This window comes from Balaenoptera musculus, chromosome 7 (assembly GCF_009873245.2).
Source record: "Balaenoptera musculus isolate JJ_BM4_2016_0621 chromosome 7, mBalMus1.pri.v3, whole genome shotgun sequence".
NCBI classification, from domain to species: Eukaryota; Metazoa; Chordata; class Mammalia; order Artiodactyla; family Balaenopteridae; genus Balaenoptera; species Balaenoptera musculus.
The window spans coordinates 70364212-70386447 of record NC_045791.1 but is presented as its reverse complement, the minus strand read 5'-3'; the positions used below and the strand labels follow the sequence as shown (position 1 = coordinate 70386447).

Sequence of the window (22236 nt, the reverse complement as noted above, 5' to 3'; positions counted from 1 at the left end):
GGGCTACAATAAAAGAGTGAGAAAGCAGGTGATGTCACCATCACAGTTGAGTAGGAGACCCCAGCTTCCACCCGCAACAAAAATCAACAATTAGACAGCTATCCACGAACAAAATTAGCTCTGGGAGAGCTTAGAAGTCCACTTAAGAAACTTCAGCAACACAGTGGAACAAAATTCCTTCTGAGAATAACCACACACACACAAAAGGAAGAAAAAATAGCTTCATTTTCCCTACATCATCCTATCCTCCAGGCTGACATTGCACAGTACCAAGAGGGAACTCTCTGGCTCAAAAGAGTGCCCCTCACCAGGAAAGCGGGAACAAGGTAAGTGACCAACTTCCCCAGACTTTCAGGATGCTTCATGAAAGACCCTCTTCAGTCTCGCCCTATCTAGAGACTAACAAAGCTGAGACATCTAGAGATGGCTAGAAACAAGGAAGAAGAGCAGAGGCTAACAGGATCAGACATGCAGTGGGAACCATGAAGCGGGGGAACCATGAAGTGGGGGGAGCCATGCAGAGCAGATTCCTAGTGACTGGTTTTGCAGAGGACCCCAGCAGCTTTCACTGCTGAAGAAACCAAGGCAACACAGCTGCCTCAGGCCCCCTACAGATCTCACCACTGAGGTTTCCCCCCGAAGATTTTTCCATTTGCAGACACCAGCTCTCTCCTTGCTTTCTCTCCAACCCTTCCCTCCCCTTTCCCCAACAAAGCTGGGATCCATACTGGTAGCCAGCGCTGGCCTCTGCTACTGTGTGAGTGTGAGATACCAGCCTAGACGCCAGCAGCTGGCCCCCAGAACTATATGTGCTTTGAGGACTACCCCCTCCAGCTGTGCACCTGCAAGACCTTGGCCCAATTCCTGTCACCAGTCTCCAGTGCCATGCACATGCCCATAGGGAGACCCTGAAGCCACAGGAGTACACACAGACAGCCAGGATTCCCAAAGCTGATTGTGGGCCCAGACCTGACACAGTCTCCTGTCACTGGCCTGTGCTGCTGGCTCACCTGTAGCTAACCCCTCCGGCTGCACACCTGTTTGCCCCTGGCCCAACTCCCATCACTGGCCTTCACTACCGTATGCATACCTGTGGGGATACCTACAGCCATACGAGTGCATACGAGGCAGCCAGGGCCTCCACAGCTACTAGCATGCCCACAGTTGGCCCCAGCACTTACTGCTGGCCCTGGCCACAACCACTATGTATATGTCTGCATCCAGCCCCTGCCACTATACAGGCACCTGAAGTCAGCCTCCATGGTCAAGTGTATGCACACCACCAGTGCCGACCACCACTGATGCCCTGTTCTGGTAACTGGAGGCCCTGCTAAAGACCCCAACAGGCCTTACAGCCACTGCAGAACTCCTTCAGTGCTTGCCAAGGACCACACAGTTGTCAATGCCATGGACCTCAGCAGCCTAAGCCAACAAGACATTATACCTCCCCCAGAACCAGAATCACCACTAGCCCCCACATTTGGTGACTTATACCACTAGACCCCAGTTTGTAGCATGCTACAACATGCACCCACCCTGAGGTGAAGTACTTTCCATACCAAAGTTAGTCTATAACATCTGAAAGAGGTGACTGCTTCTTCAAATGTGCAGATACCTATGCAAGGCTACAGGGATCATGATGAATTAGGGAAACATGACACCACCACAGGAACACAGTTAACTTACAGTAACTGACCCCCCAGAAATGGAGATATATTAATTTCCTGATAAAAGATTCAAAATAATTGCTGTAAAGATGTTCAGAGAGCTATAAATGAACAGAGATAAACAATTTAACAATTATCCATTTGAAATTATCCAGTCAGAGGAGGAAAGAGGAAAAAGAATGAAAAGGAACGAAGAGAGTCTATGGGATCTATGGAACACACAAAGAGAAACAATCTGTGCATTACTGGCATGCCAGTGGGAGAAGAGAGAGAGAAAGGGACAGAAAGATACTTAAAGAAATAATGGCTGAGAACTTTGCAAAACTGGGGAGAGATTTGGACATACAAGTTCATGAAGCTCATAAATTTAAACCCAAAATGATTTCCTCCAAGAAATATTATAATAAAACTGTCTAAAATAAAAGACAAAGAGAGAACCTTGAAAGCAGCAAGAGAAAAGAAGCTTGTTACTTACCAGAGAACCCCTATAAGTTTACGAGCAAATTTCTCAGCAGAAACCTTACAGGTCAGAAGAGAGTGAAATGATATATTCAAAGTGCTAAAAGAAAAAAAAATTCCAACCAAAAACACTTTTCCCAGCAAACATTGTCCTTCAGAATGAGAGATAAAGACTCCCAAACAAAAGCTGAGGGAGTTCATCACACTAGACCTACCTTAAAAGAAATGTTGAAAGGAGTTCTGTAAGTTGTAATGAAAGGATGCTAATTAGTAACATGAAAACATATGAACATATAAAACACACTGGTAATGGTAAGTACATAGCAAATTCAGAATACTTCAATACTGTAATATGGTGGTATGTTAATCACTTAACTCTAGTATGAAGGTAAAAGGACAGAAATATTAAAAATAGCTTTAGCTACAATAATTTCTCAATGGGTACACAATAGAAGAACATGTAAATTGTGACATCAAAAACATAAAAGGTGAGGAGGGAGTAAAAGGGTAGAATTTTTTAATACAATTGAAGTTGCAATCAGCTTTAAATAGATTGTTATACCTGTAAGATGTTTCATGTAAACCTCAGGGTAACTGCAAAACAAAAACCTATATTCGATATGAACAAGATAAAGAAAAGGGAATCAAAGTATACCACTATGGAAAATTATCAATTCACATTGGAAGACAGCAGGAGAGGAAGAAAGGAACAAAATAATTAAAAACCAGTCAGAAAAAAATTAACAAGGTGTCATTAGCAAGTCCTTACCTATCAATAATTACTTTAAATGTAAACTAAATTAAATTCTTTAATCAGAAGGCGTAGAGTGGCTGAATGGATTAAAAAACAAACAAAACAAACAAACAAACAAAAAAACACCAAACTATCTGCTGCCCACAAGAGACTCATTTCAGCACTTCAGCTTTGAGGACACACATAGGCTCAAAGTGAAGGGATGGAAAAAGATTTTCCATGCAAATAGAAAGCAAAAGAGAGCAAGTATAGCAAAAGCTATACTCATATCAGATAAAATAGACGTTAAGTCAAAAACTGTAACAACAGAAAAGAAGGTCATTATATAATGATAAATGGGTTAATTTACCAAAAATTTATAATAATAAATTATATAAATATATGCAACCAATATCAGATTACCTAAATATATTAAGCAAATATGTAAAATATCTGAAGGGAATAATGGAAAACAATACAATAAGAGTAGTGGACTCCAATACCTCACTTTCAACAATGGATACATCATCCAGACAGAAAATCAATAAGAAACATTGGACTTGAACTATACTTTAAACCAAATGAACCTAACAGACATATACAGAACATTCCATCCAACAGCAGCAGAATACACATTCTTCTCAAGCACACACTGAACATTCTCCAGGACAGATCACAAAACAAACCTTTTCTCCAGGACAGATCACAAAACAAACAAATCTAAAAAGATTAACATCATACTGAATACATTTTCTGACCACAATGGTATGAAAGTAAAAATCAATAATAAAAGAAACACTGAAAAATTTCACAAATATGTGGAAATTAAACAACACACTCTTAAACAACGAATGGGTCAAAGAAGAAATCAAAGGGGAAATGAAAAATATCTTGAAACAAATGAAAATGGAAACATAATATATCAAAACTTATAGGACACAGCAAAAGCAGGTTTAGGTAGGAAGATTATAGCAATAAATGCCTACATTAAAAAAAAGGGCTTCCCTGGTGGCGCAGTGGTTGAGAATCTGCCTGCCAATGCAGGGGACATGGGTTCGAGCCCTGGTCTGGGAAGATCCCACATACCGCGGAGCAACTAGGCCCGTGAGCCACAGCTACTGAGCCTGCGCGTCTGGAGCCTGTGCTCCGCAACAAGAGAGGCCGCGATAGTGAGAGGCCCGCGCACCATGATGAAGAGTGGCCCCCGCTTGCCGCAACTAGAGAAGGCCCTCGCACAGAAACGAAGACCCAACACAGCCATAAATAAATAAAATAAAATTAAAAAAAAGAAAGATCTCAAATAAAAAACCTAACTTTACACCTTAAGGAACTAGAAGAAGAAGAACAAAGTAAGTGCAAAATTAGCAAAAGAAAGGAGATAACAAATATCAGAGCAGAAATAAATGAAATAGAAAATAGAAAACAAATAGAAAAGATCAACAAAACTAAAAGTTGATTTTTTGAAAAGATAAACAAAATTAACAAAACTTTAGCTAGAGTAACCAAGAAAAAAAGGAGACTCAAAAAAATAATATTATAAATGAAAGAGGAGACCTTAAAACTTATAGCACAGAAATACAAAGTATTGTGAGACTACTATGAGTAAGTTAAGTAAACACCAAAAAATTGGACAAGCTAGAAGAAATGGATCAATTCCTAGAAATATCCAACCTACCAAGACTGAATCATGAAGAAACAGGAACTCTGAGCAGACCAATAATGAGCAAGGAGATTGAATCAGTAATCAAAAACCTCCCAAGAAAGGAAAGCCCAGGACCAAATGGCTTTATGAATGAATTCTACCAAACATTTAAGGAAGAATTAATACCAATCTTTATCAAACTCTTCCCAAAAAATGAAGAGGAGGGAATGCTTGCAAACTCATTTTAAGCCAGATAAGAAAATGAGAGGAAAAGAAAAGTACAGGCCAATATCCCTGATAAATATAGAAGCCAAAATTATCAACAAAATATTAGCAAACCTAATTCAATAACCCATTAAAATTATCATACACCAGGTCAAGTGGGATTCATTCCTGGGATGTAAGAATGCTTCAACATATGTAAACCAATAAATGTGGTATATCACATTTATAAAATGAAAGATAAAAATCATGATCATTTCAATAGATACAAAAAAAGTATTCAACAAAATTCAATACCCTTTCCTAATAAAAAAAACTCAACAAAGTATGTATAAAAGTAACATACCTCAACATAATAGAGGCCACATATGACAAGCACAACTAACATCATACTCAATGGTGAATGGTTGAAAGCTTCCCTTCTAAGATCAGGAACATGACAAGAGTGTACGCTACCACCACTCCTATTCAACATAGTACTGGAAGTCCTAGCCAGAGCAATTAAGCAAGAAAAAGAAATAAAAGGCATCCAAATCAGAAAGGAAAAAAGTAAAATTGTGTGCTTGCTGATGACATAATACTGTATATAGAAAATACTAAAGATACCACCAAAAAGCTGTTAGAACTAATAAATGAATTCAGTAAAGTTTCAAGATACAAAATCAACACACAACAATCAGTTTTATTTTTATACACTAACAATAAACTACCTGAAAAATAAATAAATAAATAAATTTCATTCACAACAGCATCAAAAACAATAAAATACTTAGGAATAAATTTAACTAAGGAAGTAAAAGATCTACACACCAAAAACTATAAGAAAGAAATTGAAGAAGACACAAATAAATGGAAAGATATCCATGTCCATGGATTAGAAGAGTTAACATTGTTAAAATGTCCATACTACCCAAAGAAATCTACAGATTCACTGCAATCCTATCAGAATTTCAAAGGCATTTTTTACAGAAATAGAAAAAAAATCCTAAAATTTGTATGATATCACAAAAGACCCTGAATAGTCAAAGCAATATTGAGAAAGAAGAACAAACTTAGAGGCATTACATTTCCTGATTTCAAACTATATTACAAAGCTATAGTAATCAAAACAATATGGTACTGGCATAAAAACAGATACATCAACCAATCTAACAGAATTGAGAGCCTGGAGATAAACTCATGTACATACAGTCAACTAATATTTGAAAAGGTAGTCACGAATACTCAATAGGGAAAGGACAGTGTCTTCAACAAATGGTATTGGGAAAACTAGATATTCACATTCAAAAGAATGAAGTTGGACACCTACCTTACTCCTTTCACAAAACTTAACTTCAAATAGATTAAGGACTTAAGCACAAGACCTGAAACCTGAAACATAAAACCCTTAGAAGAAAATAGAGGGAAAAAACTCCTTGACATTAGTCTTGACAAGTATTTTTTGGATATGACACCAAAAGCACAAACAACAAAAGCAAATATCAACAAGTGGGACTACATCATACTAGAAAGCTTCTGCACAGCAAAAGAAACAGTCGACAAAATGAAAAGGCAACCTATGGAATGGGAGAAAATATTTACAAACTGTATATATGATAAGGGGTTAATATCCAAAATATCTATAGAATGCATATAACTCAAAAGCAAAATAATAATAATAATAATAATCCAATTAAAAATGGGCAAAGGACCTGAATAGATATTTTTCCAAAGAAAACTTCCAATTGGCCAACAGGTACATGAAAAGATGTTCAATACCACTAATCAACAGGGGAATGCAAATGAAATCCAGAATGAGATATCACTTCATATGTGTTAGAAAGACTATTATCAAAAAGACAAGATACAAGGGTTGGTGAGGACTCAGAGAAAAGAAAACACTTGTGCACTGTTGGTGGCAATGTAAATTGGTATAGGCACCATGGAAAACAGTATGGTGGTTCCTAAAAAAATTAAAAATAGAACTACCATATGATCCACCAGTCCTACGTTTGGTTACATAGCCAAAGAAAATGAAATCACTATCTCAGAGAGCTATCTGCACTCCCATGATTATTGCAACATTATTCACAATAGCCAAGACATGGAAATATTATTCAGCTGTAAAAAAGACGGAAATCCTGCCATTTGCAACAACATGGAAGGACCTTGAGGGCATTATGCTAAGTGAAATAAGTCGACAGAGAAAGAAAAATACTGCAATGATCTCACTTATGTGTGGAATCTTATAAAGCCAAATTCACAGAAGTAGAGAGTAGAACTGTGGTTCTCAGGGGCTGGGGGGTGAGGGAAATGAGGAGATATTGGTCAAAGGATACAAACCTCCAGTTATAAGAGGAATAATGCATAGCATGGTAACCACAGTTAACAATACCGTATTTTGTAGTTGAGAGTTTTTATGCGAGTAGATTTTAAATGTTCTCACAACAACAACAACAAAATGGTAATTATATGAGGTGAAAGATGTGTTGACAAACCTTATATATCTCCACAATATATACATCTATCAAATCATCACAGTATACACCTTAAACTCACACAATGTGTCAATTATATCTCAATAAAACTGGGGTGGGGGGAGAATGGAAAAAGTGAGAAATGCTAAAACAGACAGAAGTTCAAGACAGCAGAGTGATTAGCATTGAATCCATCAGCCTCTGCAGCATCAGAACATGGCACCCTCAATGTATATTATGCATGCTCTCACAGTCCTGGCTGCCTTGAGCCCAGGCTTAGGGACAGACCCAGAGGCCTCACTACCACCTCTGGCAGTGTCCAATACTAGGTACTAAGGCAGTGGAGACATCAACAAGGAAAACTGACCATCACTGATGGACGTCAGTGGACACTCCCATAGGCATTGATGTTTGGGCTCCCATAGCAGCAGGAACTATCACCATCCCCAGGGCCTAGAGTGAACTCTTTCCCAGTACTCATCGTCAGAAGCTGAGAAGGGCCAAACTGTGACTCTATTACAAGTTGTTATTATCCCAGAATCTACAACAATACCTGACACAGAGTAGGCATACGCTGAATATTTATGGAATGAATGTGTGAATAAATGGATGAGCAATGAATGAATGAACAAACTAGAAAATATTGAAGTCACTGGATACACATTTTCAACTATGGGAATAAGCTTCAAAGACTGTCTTTAAAAATGTATGAAGGGAATGTTTGTGAACAGTTAAAACTCCAATCAAGGTGGCGGAGAGCAGTCTCAAGGAAGCAGAACTGTATTTGGTTGTAAGTAGAACCCTAATCAAGTATATCAGACTCATGTTTGAAAGAAAAACCACACGAATAGAAGATGATCAGCCACATGAGCAGAGGAAAAAAACAGGATCCCAAAGGAAGAAAATGTTTACAAATAACTATGCAAGTGTTACCTAGAGGAAAAGGAATTCTGACTGAACACTAACATTTTGAACTTCTTGGTAACAGTACCCCAATCTGTTCCAGCTGGGGGATACTTCTTGAATCAAATCACTCCTAATATTTGGATTCCTTGCTCACCAATCTTCTGCCAATCCAGGCATTTTCATTTCTTGACAGTTATAATGCTTCCTAAAATTTGACAAATTTGTGCATAGGAGACAAGCCTCTGAGAGCTGGGTTAATGGCACTCTCTTGGGGTGCTGGAAAAATGAGATTTCTGAGCCCCAGGGCTGAGGACTAGCTATGCCCTCATGGTAGTGAAACTCCCAGAGTGAAGGCCACAAGCTGTGGAAAGTGGTTGGTGGCTGGCTGGTCTTCTAGAAGTCACTTCTCTTCTTTGCCCAGGGCCCTTGCCAATATCACCTCTCCCCCAAGAGAGTCAGAGGAGGACAGTAGGAAAATGGTGAACGCCACTTAGCAACCAGTGGTTTGTAATAAACATAAAAAAACACCCTGGAGTTCCCCAAAAAGGTGTAAATAATTTTTAAATCTCTGGATTTTTCTACAAAGAAAATAGAAGCAGAACCAAAGAAAATCCATTTTGTGTCTGTCACTATGACGCTATACTTTGTTGGGCCAGTGTCTCTGGGAAACTTTGTTTACACCATATTTATCCCAAATCTAATAAAATTCAAAGTCACTTAGTATTTGCTTCTGTGCATCTCACCAAGTCACCAATTACTTCCAAATTACCAAGTTCATCTTGTTCATTGATTATCTTGGTACCTCTGAAATATTTGACACTGTAGATCACCAGCTCTTAATGGAAACTTTTTCTATTAGGCACAATGATGGGGCAACATGCTGCCTCTCACCCTATCTCTTCAGTGGCTTCTTCACTAATTCCAATTTTTCCTCCTTATGCCTACTGGAGTTTGAGTCTTCAGACCTCTACTCTCTATCTTTACTCCTAGCGAATCCTGACCCATTCTGACTACTCCAACCATTTTCAACCAATATTTATTTATTGAGCAGTTCCTGTGTGGTATGCTATCTTCTTCATAATTGTGACTCAAGCCCAGCCCTGACTGGTGTCTGGAACATTAGATGCATGCCTTTAACAGAACTTCCGGACATTTATGTGTTGATGGCCTACCTTCACCTCCAACAAAGCACAGTATTGGATATGCAGATCAAAATAGCTTAAATATAAATGAAAATCATTTGCTCGAGCCCAGGTGTAGAGTGAATTTCAGGATTCTGGCTTCTTTTTTCTGTCTCAGTTCTGCCCTCTTCCATGGGTTGAATTAATGCTCAGGCAGGTTACTGGCCTTAGCACCATCTTCTTAGAAACCTCCACACCATGAGAGCCAAGAGGAGGAAGAAGCAGATGGGCAGGCTGAAGCCCAAAAGAAAAAAGAAAGATGAGTTAGAGGTCCAAGCAAACCACTACCTTGAACACTCATAGAGGCCACAAGAGCAGAAATATGGAAGGCAGGTGGCCAGGCACAATGGTACAAGTTGTTAGATTGCATGCTACTGCCTGGAACTTGTTTCAATGGATCTAGAACTTCCATAGCCATCTTGTTGCCACAGCCCCTGCTGAGAGGCCCACTTTGCACACACCAAAACAGGCTCTCCTGGTTCTGTGACATTCTGGACTGGTTGTATTCTCAGGTGTGGCTGAGTGTAACACGTGTACAATAGATCATCTCTTCTGCTGCCTTAAAAAATATCCTCAGGTGGACTTTCTCATTGTAATGAGTGGTTGCCACAGTTCCAGGACTCAAATGTACATCTCAGATTACAGGAGAAGAGAGCCTCTCTTCCATAGCCGCTGAACAGAAGCTAATGGCTTTATCCTGACTGATGAATTGGGGTCAGCATCTACCTCTGAATGGTCACTGTGGCCAGAGAAATGCTTTGAGCTGTTGGTTTAGGTCACAGCTCCAGGCTCTTTCCTGAATCAGTTACTGGGGCAAGGGGATGTGATTATCATGACTAGCTTAAGCCAAGCAGAGCCTTTCTCTGTAGCTAGAATTGTGTCAGCCCCACCAAAAGTATGGCTGCCAACTAATGGGAGAAGGGTGGAATGGATGCCAGAGAGGCAACCAATAGTTTTAGCTACATCTTGTCTATTTGGAACCCATAGAAAAAGAAGAATTCTGTATAATCAAGTTTCCATACAGCTAAGGGTTTACTTCATTCCTTATACATATTAACCAGCTTGAAGGACATAGTTCAGAAGTGTATTCTTTATATCTTCTACTATTAACAGAAGTATACCGAATATAAATTAACTATTTAATGATGATTTGAGGTCATCATGCTGAAAATTTATTATTGTACCAATTACAGTACAGGGACTGACCCCAGGAATTACTGAGCTGTGCATGGCTATGGCCCATGAAATGATCCAGAACACTATGAGCTTTAACAAATTGTATCTACTTTTTATGACTTTTCTTTCTCTTCCCTTTCTTTAGATTGCTACTTCTAATCTACAGTGGAATAATGAAGGTTTTAAAATTGCGTATAAATTAAAAGTAAAAAGAAATTGCCTAGGTGGAAATATGCCAGAATGCAAACCATGGTTGCCTCTGGGAAGGGGTGTTAACTTGTTTTTATTCATCTTTGTTTCCTCATTATTGTTGTCTATAATGATTAAGAGTAACTTTTATGATCTCTCACACACACACACACACACACACACACACACACACACACACACACACACACACACCACACACCCCATACACACACACATGCAAAACTAAACAAAGTAAATAGGATTTGGGTGGTGCCTTAAAATTCCCCAAGTGGAAAAATGTCCCAGGTATTAATTCTTCCAGGCTGTGACAGATTTTCTAGCAGATTTAAGGCCTTGTTGTTGATTCTCTGTTGCCTGGTGTTTTCTGGGTCAGGGAGTATATATGCTTGAAGCGAAGAGATCATAGAAATGTCAAACATACCAGGGGGAAGGTCAGCTACCTACCTACCGTGAGGCTTTGACCTGGTAGCTCTCCACCAGGCAGAGACTGGCCCTCAGCCTTACAGAGGGGGAAACGCAGTTTTGCCTGTGCCTCAGGGTTGCACAATTCATGAGGATGATGACTCAACACTGTGGAAACTCATGATTGACATGTGTGCTTCTTACCCAGAATATCAATTTAATGACAGACAATGAAAAAGGACCTGCTACCCAAAAGGAATTTCTCTCCCGGCATAGAAACCATACGGGGAGCCAAATTATATTTAGAAGGTTGATCTGGTGAGCATAAAATTAGAACAAATTATGAAGTGTCATAAGGTTAAAATAGCCTGGTACATCCATCCATCAACAGGCTGGGTCATATCTGCCAATCACACCTGACTGCCTAAGGCCTCAGACCATTCCAAACAATGCTTTTTGGACACTGCCAAACTTTATCTTCATGGCTCACCATTTTATTTATTTCATTACCAAATAACCCCCTTTCTAATGAGCAATTCTTTCTTTGGATGAGTTAATACAGTCACAGGCTTTGGATAAAGATTATTGCTCTTAAAGTTACTTTTCATACTTCTCTTTACATATAGCTCTGGGAGAGCAGTTTTCAACTGCCAGGGCCACCTCGTGGTTACCTCCCACTCTACATACTGTGTTCAACTTCTAAGAGAACCGAAATCCAAATCAAAAAGAGTACAAATAAATATAAAACCAAACTAATTACCTTACCCACAGCTCCTCCACCAAACCAAATCAGTTCCCCAAACTACCTTATCTTTTTAAAAAATAAATGATAAAGCTCATCTTCGACTCTTCTCTCTCTGTTGTCCCTTATTCTTGAGGTGGCCAAGTCTTATTTTCTCCTCCTTCTCAATGTCTCCCCCATCCATTGTTTGCTTTCCATTCCCACTGCCCCACTTTTTAAAAAAAAATCTCAACCTGAATTACTGCGAGTCCAGTAATTCCTTTCCTAACCTCCTGTTTCCTCTCTTCTCCTCTCATCTGCATATCATTGCCCTATTAATCTTCTAGAAACTTTCTCAAAATATTTAAGGACCCCTCATGACACAAAGAATGAAGTGCGAATGCTCTGGACCAGTGCTCAAAGTTCTCCCAAGTTCGGTCTTTACGTTCTGTTTGGCTTTGCTTTCTGTGACGCCTCAACAGGACCCTGCATTTCAGCTTTGTATATTCACTATGGACAAATGAAAAAGTTAAATACAGACAATACTTATGTTTTCTAATGCAAACCTACTGGGAAGAAGTCTTAGAAGTCAACACCAATAGATACCGTTTGCAGATTTTCATATTAACAACTCATTCAAATTTAAAAAAAAATTCCCTGTATTTACCTTCACAGACACATACATACTTTCCTAGAACCATGGTTAGTTACCAGGTAATCAACGAGTATCCATAGCTGCAGTCATGCTTTTGAAGGAAACCTAAACCTGTCCAATATAGGTCTTAATCCAATGACAACTTCAGACAAGCATTGCATAACTCATATTGACTTGTGACCTACAATCATTCAGGAATATCTTGGGACATAAATGTCTCTGACATTTAATGTGATAGAAACTCTGCTTATTTCTTACGCAGGCAGGATGTGACCTTGAGTGACATAATATGATCTGTTGGGTTTAGTCACCTTTCAGTAAGAACCCAACACAAAGTGATTTGAGCAATAAAGGGAATATTTTGACTCATGTAATTCAAAACGTGACATAGCTATACCCAAGTATTCAAACATGAACATATCTCAGCTCTGCATTTCCTCATACTTTATCCCCAGTAGATTCTTTCCAGATAGAAGGAATGACCAGCAGCTCAGTCTTAGCAACCAGAGCAAAAAGACGGTGTCACTTTCCCAATACTATCAATAAATATGCTACGGTAGATTCTTATTGGGCCAGCTCAAGTCATATGCCCATTACTGAACCAATCATTGTGGCAGGCGGGTACATTGTCTTGATTACCCAGGACTGTCTCATATACTCCTGCTCCCTGCTGAAGCCACAGGATGGGGTCAGTCCCACTGCACTACATGGATTGAGAATGGAGGAAATGTAGTTCTCCCAAGGAAAATCAAATGCTGTTATCAGAAGAAGCGAGAACAGATACAAAACAAACAGGTGAATACTAGGGGCAGATTCTTACATTAATGGGCATCCCTATTATCTCTTACTATCATATATTCATTCATGAGACCCACAACTTTATAATCAAATTTTAAGATTAACTTTAGCAATTTGTATCAATATTTTTAATATACATACCCTTAACCCAGCAATTCCGTTTCTAGGAATGATAGCTCTGCTATTAAGTGTTTTCCTATGTGCCCAACACTGGCCTGTGTACATTGCAGACATTATTTCATTTAATACAGAACTCTAGGATGGAGTGGTATTATCTCTATCTTTGAGCTGAAGAAATTGGGCTGTTAAGGGACTTAAACAAGGTTGCCCAGCTAATAAGAGGTAAAGCCAGAAGTCAGCCTTCAAAGTCTTCACTACTATTAGTTACTTCCCTCAGCAGTCTCTGTGGCATATAGTCTCATGAATTTATTCTAAGCAAAACTATGACAGGTGAGAAAAGATGTACATCCCAGGAGGTTATTTATAAATATTTGTCCACAGAACTCAAGTATGAAATAAAGTTTCAATAAATTATGTCAACCTACATATTCCCCTCATTATCAGTAAATATATACTAAGTTCTTACTTTATAAAATGATAAAAGATTAATGACTTTTTTGGTAAGGCTGTGAAATTACAATTTTGTTCAAACCAGCTATCTAAGCTATGGAAGCATCCACAGTTAATCAAACACAATAAGGCCTTGTGCATTGTTTCATATCTCTCACCATGTCAGTTTACCATTTAGGAAAAAGTTGGATACTTAATCTGTACAACAACTCAAAATATATCTTTATACATTGCAGCTGTCTATTATCAGGCCAAAGAGAGCTTTAGGCTAAATTATTTAACCTTGATGACACTCAACAGTGGAACATTCCATCAAATTGGAAAGTGAGTGGCCTAGGAGCCCACAGACCTGCTGGTTTTAACCATTTCACCCAAGAGTGAGAAGCTTCTGTTAGCAGTCAGAAACCTTCGCTCTGCCCTAGTCCCCAAATCAGGGCAAAAGAGGGGGCAGGACAGCAATGGCCCTGAAGCCAATGAAGAGCTTAGACCACTCTAAGGACAGCTGGAAAGGTAGCCATACCGGTCTAGGTTTCTGACAGCTGCCTGGACTAGGTGGGAGGAGGGGGAAAACTCAATACATAGAACTCTGTAACACATAGAAAGATCAGTTAATTTATAATCAGTCTCTTTTTACCATGCCTCTATTTCTCATTATCCTCAGGAATGTATCCTCAGCAAATATAGCCTTAAAACACTCCTGAAAAGCACATGAAGGAGAAGCTCATTTGCACAAGAGTAATGATTTAGTCCTGTGAACTTTTAATTTGCATAATCCCCTTTCCGTTCCCCCTTTTGTAAAGGTCTTTGATATTTTTTTCTCCAAATGACGTGGGTTGGGGAAAAGAATTAAGCATGCATCAAAGTTCTCCCTCCTGTGTTCTCAGCTATTACATTAATCTTTAAGATTTTTCTCTCCCATTTATTAAAAATCAGTGACTCATCCAACTTTACACATAAATCCACATCAAAGTTAATTAGAATCTTGGTAGGCTAATGTTTGTCTCTTCCCTTATTAATTCCTAGAAGCTTGAAGCAAGGCTCTGTGTGAGATTGTGGAAGAAAGAAAAAGAGAAGCCAGTGGACTGACCTGCTAGGGTTTCACGGGCAGTGTTTGCATGGCTGGATTCAGAGTTGGGCCCAAGCCCACTTGCTGTGAAGAAGGACCAGGCCTCTAAGTAGCCCTGCTGATGGTCAGATCAACCTCCTCTGGAACTGTGGTGAACTCTGACACCAATCTGAAAGAGGGAAAATGGAGGTAAGAATTAAACAACAGAGGATAGAGCCTTGCTTGCTGTCTTTTGCTCTCTCTCCTCTATAATCAGGAAAAGCAGCCAATCATTCTTGTAAATTGACTTTCTCTCTTTCCTTCCTGTAAAGTTAAAAAAAAAAAAAAAAGATACCATGCAGGTTTGTAGAACTTCTACTGGAAGCAGGAAAAAAAAAAAAAGTGCAAGAGGTAAGAGGATAGTGCAAGATAGAAATGATCATGCAGCAAGACATTTTTGCGTTTGGTTTTCTCAAAGTGTACCTGGAAAGAGAATGTAGGGAGAGTACATGAGTAGGACAGGGGATTCGATCTAATGTACTTATTAGTGAGAAACTGACAGCACCAGCTCCAGGATTTTACTGCATATTGATTTTGCTTTAGGAAGTATGTGTGGAAATCACATAAAACAAACTGAGAAAACAAACTTTCTTCCCAAACCATTCTTGAAATGTGTTGGGAAATCTTCCGAAGTATTTTCTTATTTTGAAAAATTAGTTACATTATTAACATTCCAAAGTCTAAAGAATACACAACAGGAAAGCCAAAACCTCATACTTCTGCCCCATAACAAGAGGTTTAAATTATCCACAGATAAGACAAGTTAAAGTTTTAGAGCATAATAAACTTATTTCACATTCATACATTTGAAACTACTCTTTATAAAGCCATATAATTCCATGCTATATGTAAGGAGATAATTTGAAGTCCTAGAAAAACTTAAAACCAAAAGAGTTCATATTGAGTTTAACCCACACTGGAGGGCTGATGCATTGTATTCAGCGCTTCCTCCCTTAGCTCTGATGACTAAGACTTTGTTCTGGGTCACATTCCCTGTGCTCAGATCCCTTCCTCCCAGGAAGTTTCTCACCCTTTCCCACCACCTTCTTCTTCCCCTCAAAACACAAGTGTCAGGCCGTCTCACCAGCTTGCCCAGGGCCAATGCTCCTGAGCCCCAGCTTGAGTTCACCTCCCAGGAGGCTCTTCTGCCTCCAGAGAACAAGAAATCCAGGCAGGTTGGACCCCCAGAAGAATTGATAATTCCAGAAAAAGAACAGGGATGGTAACAGGCAGAATCAAAGGCACTTTCAGTCCCACAGAGGGGCGGCCACAGGGTTGCTTTGGATCAATGGGTTCTTCACACCATTACACAGCATGGCTAAAATGTAGGGCTGGGGGTGGGCACAGATGCCTCAAATATGATAATCAGTTTATAATATTCACATTGTCACATAAGACCAGGTAAACCAGACTTGGGTTTTGCAATTTACATAGCCAAGTTCACGTCCTTGTGGCAACTCTACCACATTTCTACCCGTTACTGTTCAGTCCCTTTGAGATATGAAAAGGGTTGTTTTCCAACATCCCTTGGCCCTTCCTTCCCTAGATGCTACATTTAAACTTCATCTTCACTTTTCAATGCTCAACCCACCCAGCTCTTAAGGATCTATTGTTGTTTTGTATGAAATAAAATGATAAACATTGAATTTTGACACACCCTCTGTGCCACACTAATTCAACACCTACAAATGAGACGTTTGTTTTGATTCATTATATGTAACAGAAATCATATAGAGGAGCCATGTTTTATGCAGGGATAGGTCTAAAGTCAGCATGTAAAATAAAATCACGTAGCAGCTAAATTTGTTATGCCCTTAAACTAATTTGGAATGCATAATTTTGTATATACAGCTCTACTCAGTAATATATATCACTTTCAAATGATTCCACTTAATATAAGTGAAAAATATAATTTTCAACATTTTTTAATTTTGTAAGAAGAGAGAGTGAGAAGTTGGTATTCTTCATTGAGTTCTGAATAAGGTAGCTGGCTTGCATTTAGAGTGCACCTTCTATTAAAAAAAAAACAAAAAACAAAAAACACAACCATGTCTTTAAGGGCTAGAATCCCACAGAGCAGCAAGATGCTCCTCTCTGAGAATCACACAAGAGCTAGACAAAGCAGGGGAGCACCGGTTGTTGGTGTCATGGTGGATGCACGATTAAAATAAATATTTTTGTCCTTCTCTCACCTTTATCTTGTTTTTTATTGTTGTGTAGGCTGTTGGTTTGCTAAGCCAAGCACTTTTAGTTGAATTCCCATAAATTATATGTGTATGTGTATGAAATGCAACTCCACTGTAGAGGCAAAAATGTGTATCAGGTTGATTACCCAGCAATGTTCATTTATTTGTCTATTTACTCTAAATATGAAGTTTGACTCCTTTTTACTGGGGGATTGAATCTCCTATTGCCACTGCTGCATGCAAAAAGATGTCCATATACACATGCACAGATGCATGCGGGCGTCACACACACACATGCACATACTGCCACCACTGAGGGGGCAGTATATGAAACACCCTCCTGCAAAATCTCCAGTCAAGGTTTAAGCAACTTCGTCCCACTAACTGTTAAACCCCTTGGCATCTACAACCCCACCCCACCCTTGGCCATGTGGCCAGATGTCTCATCTACTTCCTTGTGCCCCGGAAGTTACCTACATGGTGCCTACAATGCCCCTTTGGGCACTGAGTTCCTCCGGGGCCCCACCAGTACCCTGCCCTGGTCCAGGGCCCTGCTGTGTGCTGCAGGCTCTGCTGCCCTCGCTGTGACCTGCACTTTTGCCATGGCCACCTTTCTGCCCCCAGCACTGCTGGTAGTCTCTATTGTTGCTGCATGTGCTGCGGTAACCAGTACTGCTGGCTGCCTCTCCCCTAGAAAGGCAAGAAAAAGAGGAAACCAAGACACTCTTGGGTACTAGTCAGCTCTCTCCTTCAACAGTTCAAGGTCTGAATTTCTGGGTTATATGGAGTCTTGAAGATACTACCGCAGGAGGGAAGGAGGGGGCCTTGTCAGCAAAGGGCATATTTCAGGTTAGCTGATGACGGGAAAATCATTAACATGAAATAACGGCAACAACAAACACTTATATAGCACTTAGAACACCCTAAGCACTGTTTTAAGTGCTGACACACATTAACTCATTTAAGGCAACTGTTTTGCCCCCTTTCAACCTTAAGAACATGTTGCTACCTGTATTGGCCTCCTAGCCCCACCCCAAACTTGCCAATAGGAGGGAAATCCCTTTCTCTCCCATCGTCAGCCAGAGTGACAGTTCTGTCTTCCCAGTCAGGGCATACTCAGATTGCATATGGTTGATAGCTGGCTTCTCCCAAATTCTAGCAGTCCTAGATTACTAGATTACAATATAAAGTGTAGGCTTCCTAGGAACAGATAATGTGTTTGCATTCACATTTTTAAACTTGTTTTATAATGAAAATGAGTAGGAAACATTTATACATACATATATACATGCATATGCATCGATACGTTTATCTCATATATATGAGATACACATGATATACATATGAGAAAACAAATGTCATATATATATAGTCATATATATATGAGAAAAACATATATAAAAAGTAGAGAGAAGAGTATAATAAACCTTTATAAACCAGTCCTAATTTCAACAATTATCAACATGTGAATGATCTTGTTTCATCTATACCCCACCCACAGAATTATTTTGAAGCAAATTGCAGACATCCTATTATTTCATCTATAAATACCTCAGTATGTGTGCCAGTTATCAGTTTAACATTCCGCAGCTCCAAACCCACCCTTCTTTGTTCCAATGTGTGATTCTGGAGCTGGACCCTAGAAACATTTCTCTTTTGCCAGCTAGCAAGATGTTAAGCTTTGTCGTTAGAGGACATCAGAGGGACCCTGGAGGCGGAAGGGGTGTCTCTTCCAGGCCTCACTGTGCTCTCCCCTGTCTGTTCTTGTAGTCGCAGGCAGCCGCAGCTCAGGAGCCGCATAGGGGCACTCACCTCCCAGAGAGTTTGGCAGCACCCAAATGGGTGGCTTCCCGGTGAGTTCTATTGGCATCTCAGCCAACCTCCCAGTGAGTCTCACGTGTGCTCAGCTGGGGTCCTCTCATGATTTTATATATGTGTGTGTTTGTATACAGCTATATGCAAAACATTTCCATGATTCTAAAGTTATAGCTACAAAACAAATATTTAGTGCAGTCTAGCTTCCATTCGTGTCCTCTTCCTTTTCCTTTAAGAAATCATTTTTCATTAATTTGTCAATTCTACCATTTTTAAAGATAAAAGCCAAAATATTCACATTCCCCTTTCTTTAAAAAAGGTAGAACACTATATGTACTATTTTGTACTTTGCTTTTTTCCACTTAACAGTATATCCTGAAAATCACTTCGTAAATGTAGAGAGACTTCTACTGCAGTTGCTTAGTATTCCCTGAGTGAATGCACGGTATTCAACCATCCCTGAACTGGCGGACATCTGAGTTGTCTCCAGTCCTTTGTTATTATAGGCAATGCTTCAGTGAACATGTCTTTTCATTTCTATGTCATAGTATCTTCAGTACTGTATCAGTTAGCTTTTGCTATCTATAGGACATTACCTCAAAACTTAGTGGCACAGAGGAACATCATTTATTAGCTCAACATTCTGTAGGTCAGCAATTTGGGCAGAGCTCAGCCCTGTCCTTCCTTCTGCTGTTTTCACTCATGTGACTGAAGTCAGCTGTCAACTCAGTTGGAACTGGAGAGTCCAAGGTAGACTCACTCACATGTTGGGAGGTTGGTCAGCTGCCGGCCGAGAAGCCACGAGTGGCCTCTCACCCTCTGGTAGGCTAGCTAGCACTCACGTGTACGTTCTTGTCGCACTCTCAGGGCTCCAAGCACGTCAAGAGAAAACAAGACCCAGTGCACAAGTTCTTTTCAATCTTCTGCTTGCATTAACTTTGCTACTGTCCTAGGGTACTCAGACAAGCTCATTGTCATGGGGAAGAGGGTGACTACCCAAAGATATGCACACAGGCAGAGGTATTCTAGCAGTCATTTGCAATCTGTCACAGGGATAGATCTCCAGAGACAAGGTTGTTGGGTCACAGGGCAAATTCAAATGTAAAATTTCCAAATCCCCCAACCTCCTAACCCTAAGGATTAGACCATTAGTACTCCCTCCCACTACGAATGAAAGTGCCTGTTTCTCATAGTGTCAGTGTCCATACAATAGAGTATGTTTTCAAACTTTAATATCTTTGTCAATCTAAAAGTGAGTGATGGTATCTCAGTGGCAATTTAATCTGCATCTCTCAATATGAGTGAGGTTGAGCATTCTTTTCATATGCTTAGGAGCCATTTGGATTTTACATGTGAACTGCCTATATTTCTTGTCCATTTTTTCGCTATCAAGCGCTACAGAGTGATTGGTCTTCTCTACTTGTACAAGCTTTGTATATATTAGGACTATTAGCCCTTTGTCAGTGATATAAATTACAAATATTTTTCCCAATTTATCATTTGTCTTTATGCTTTTTTAACCGTGCAGTCTTTCCTTTGTTTCTGGATTTTGAGTCATTGTTAGAAAAAGTTTTATCCATTCCCAAATAATGGGGGAATTCACCCATGTTCTTCTAATATTTGTGTGTGTTGGGAGGAGGGGATCTAAATATTCCAGTTTCCCTATCAAGATACCACCTCTGTTGTAAACTAAATTTCCTTAACTAATTGGGTGTATATTCAGTTGACATTTAAAGTATGACTAATTCCAAGTGAAAATGTGAATTAGTCAAATTCTGTATTCCTGTTCTCCATCTCCGCCTCTACCTATAGCTGAATTTACACTCCCTTTTAAAACCAATTCAAACCCCATCTCCTGTCCACACTGTCTAGTGAGTCAGCAGGACCCTCCCAGTTTCCACATTGTTAGGTAGTTGAAAGTACAAATTCCTGGTTGTGTGATCTCAGGCAAATTATGTCAATCCTCCTAAATCTTAGTCTTTTTATCTATAATCTGTGAGGATAACAAAACCTCCCTCACAGGGTCATTTAACAGAATCAATGAGATAATGTAGGGAACTCACTAGCATAGTACTGGCACATAGTAAGTGCTCAATAAATTATGGGTCACCCATTAGAGAAGTGGAAAGACCAAGTAATGAAAAAAGGAAAATACCTAAGACTGGAAAATATGGAGCTTAATGCAGAAAAAGCTTTGTTGGCAGTGATTAACATGTATGTATATAAACATGTGTGCACAAACTGGGAAAGAACACACAATTGTGTTTTCTTTAGTGTGTTTCATCCAGGGATGCTTCCCTATAGACTGAGAGTGGTGGGCTCTTTGCTTGGCAAGGAACTTTTACACTCTTGAGTATACCAACTCTGAATCCCTGCCTGTGAGAAGAAAAGGCAAAACCGTGAGCAGAAGACACTTCTGGTCAGCTTAAACCTTAAGAAAATCAGAGTTTTCGACTCAAAATGTGCTAAATAGCTGAGCACTTGACCTGCAAACACTGAAGTTCCAAGGTGCCTCTTGCATGCCTGGCACTCCATCCCAGAGGACTTCGTATCATGTCCTGCCAGAGGTTCCCCTTCCAACTCCTGACTCAGAGCTGCTTGGGGCAGATGGTATGTTCCAGGTAGCCAACTCCTTCCAGCCACACCCGTGGGACTGCAAGTCCTCCTGCTCAGCTGGTCTTCATTCTAGCAGTTTCTACCCCAAGAATCTAGGATGTCAGATGTAAATCTTGAGGGGGAAAAAAAATAGATATTAGTAAGGGCAGTCCTGGAGCTAAATTGAAACAAGACAGAGTAAAAAACACCAAGGTCATGGAATGACACTTGTGAGGTGTGTGAGGGTGCTGGGTTTGGTAGCACTCTGGCATGGCTGGAACAGGAGTTACATGGCTCAGTGAGGCAATCTAGAGCTGACCTTGGCACATGTGAAACTTTTACCTTTAGTTAAGCTAAGAGTGGTTTTTAAAATATCACAAAAGTGACTGCCACTGGAGCCATGGGGAGGGGGGTTTGCTTGGGAAGATGCATGAGGGAAGTTTCTGGAGTGATGGCAATGTTCCATATCTTCATAGGGGCTGGAGTTACCCAGGTGGCTAAGCATTTGTTAAAACTCACAAATGTACACCTGAGATTTGTGTATTTCTTTGTAAATTTTACACTAAAAGCAGCAAAACCTTGAAATCTAGTGAACAGGCATGCTGAAATAAATATTTAGTGCACTGATGTCTGCAATTTATTTGAAATGTATTAAAAATGGACTAATGGATGTCCAGAATAGGATGAATAAAAACAAACATAGGGCTTCCCTGGTGGCGCAGTGGTTAGGAATCTCC

The 22236-nt window shown here is 39.8% G+C and overlaps 1 long non-coding RNA gene across 1 annotated transcript in view; it reads right to left on the bottom strand.

Moving 5' to 3' along the window:
* The window catches only part of LOC118897900, a 31553-nt gene extending 9317 nt beyond the window's left edge, over nt 1–22236 (bottom strand). The window contains exons 1-2 of the long non-coding RNA XR_005020564.1: nt 21391–22236; nt 14886–15033 (exon numbers count right to left, since the gene is read on the bottom strand). This is a non-coding gene — a long non-coding RNA (uncharacterized LOC118897900). The remainder of the gene's footprint in view (nt 1–14885; nt 15034–21390) is intronic.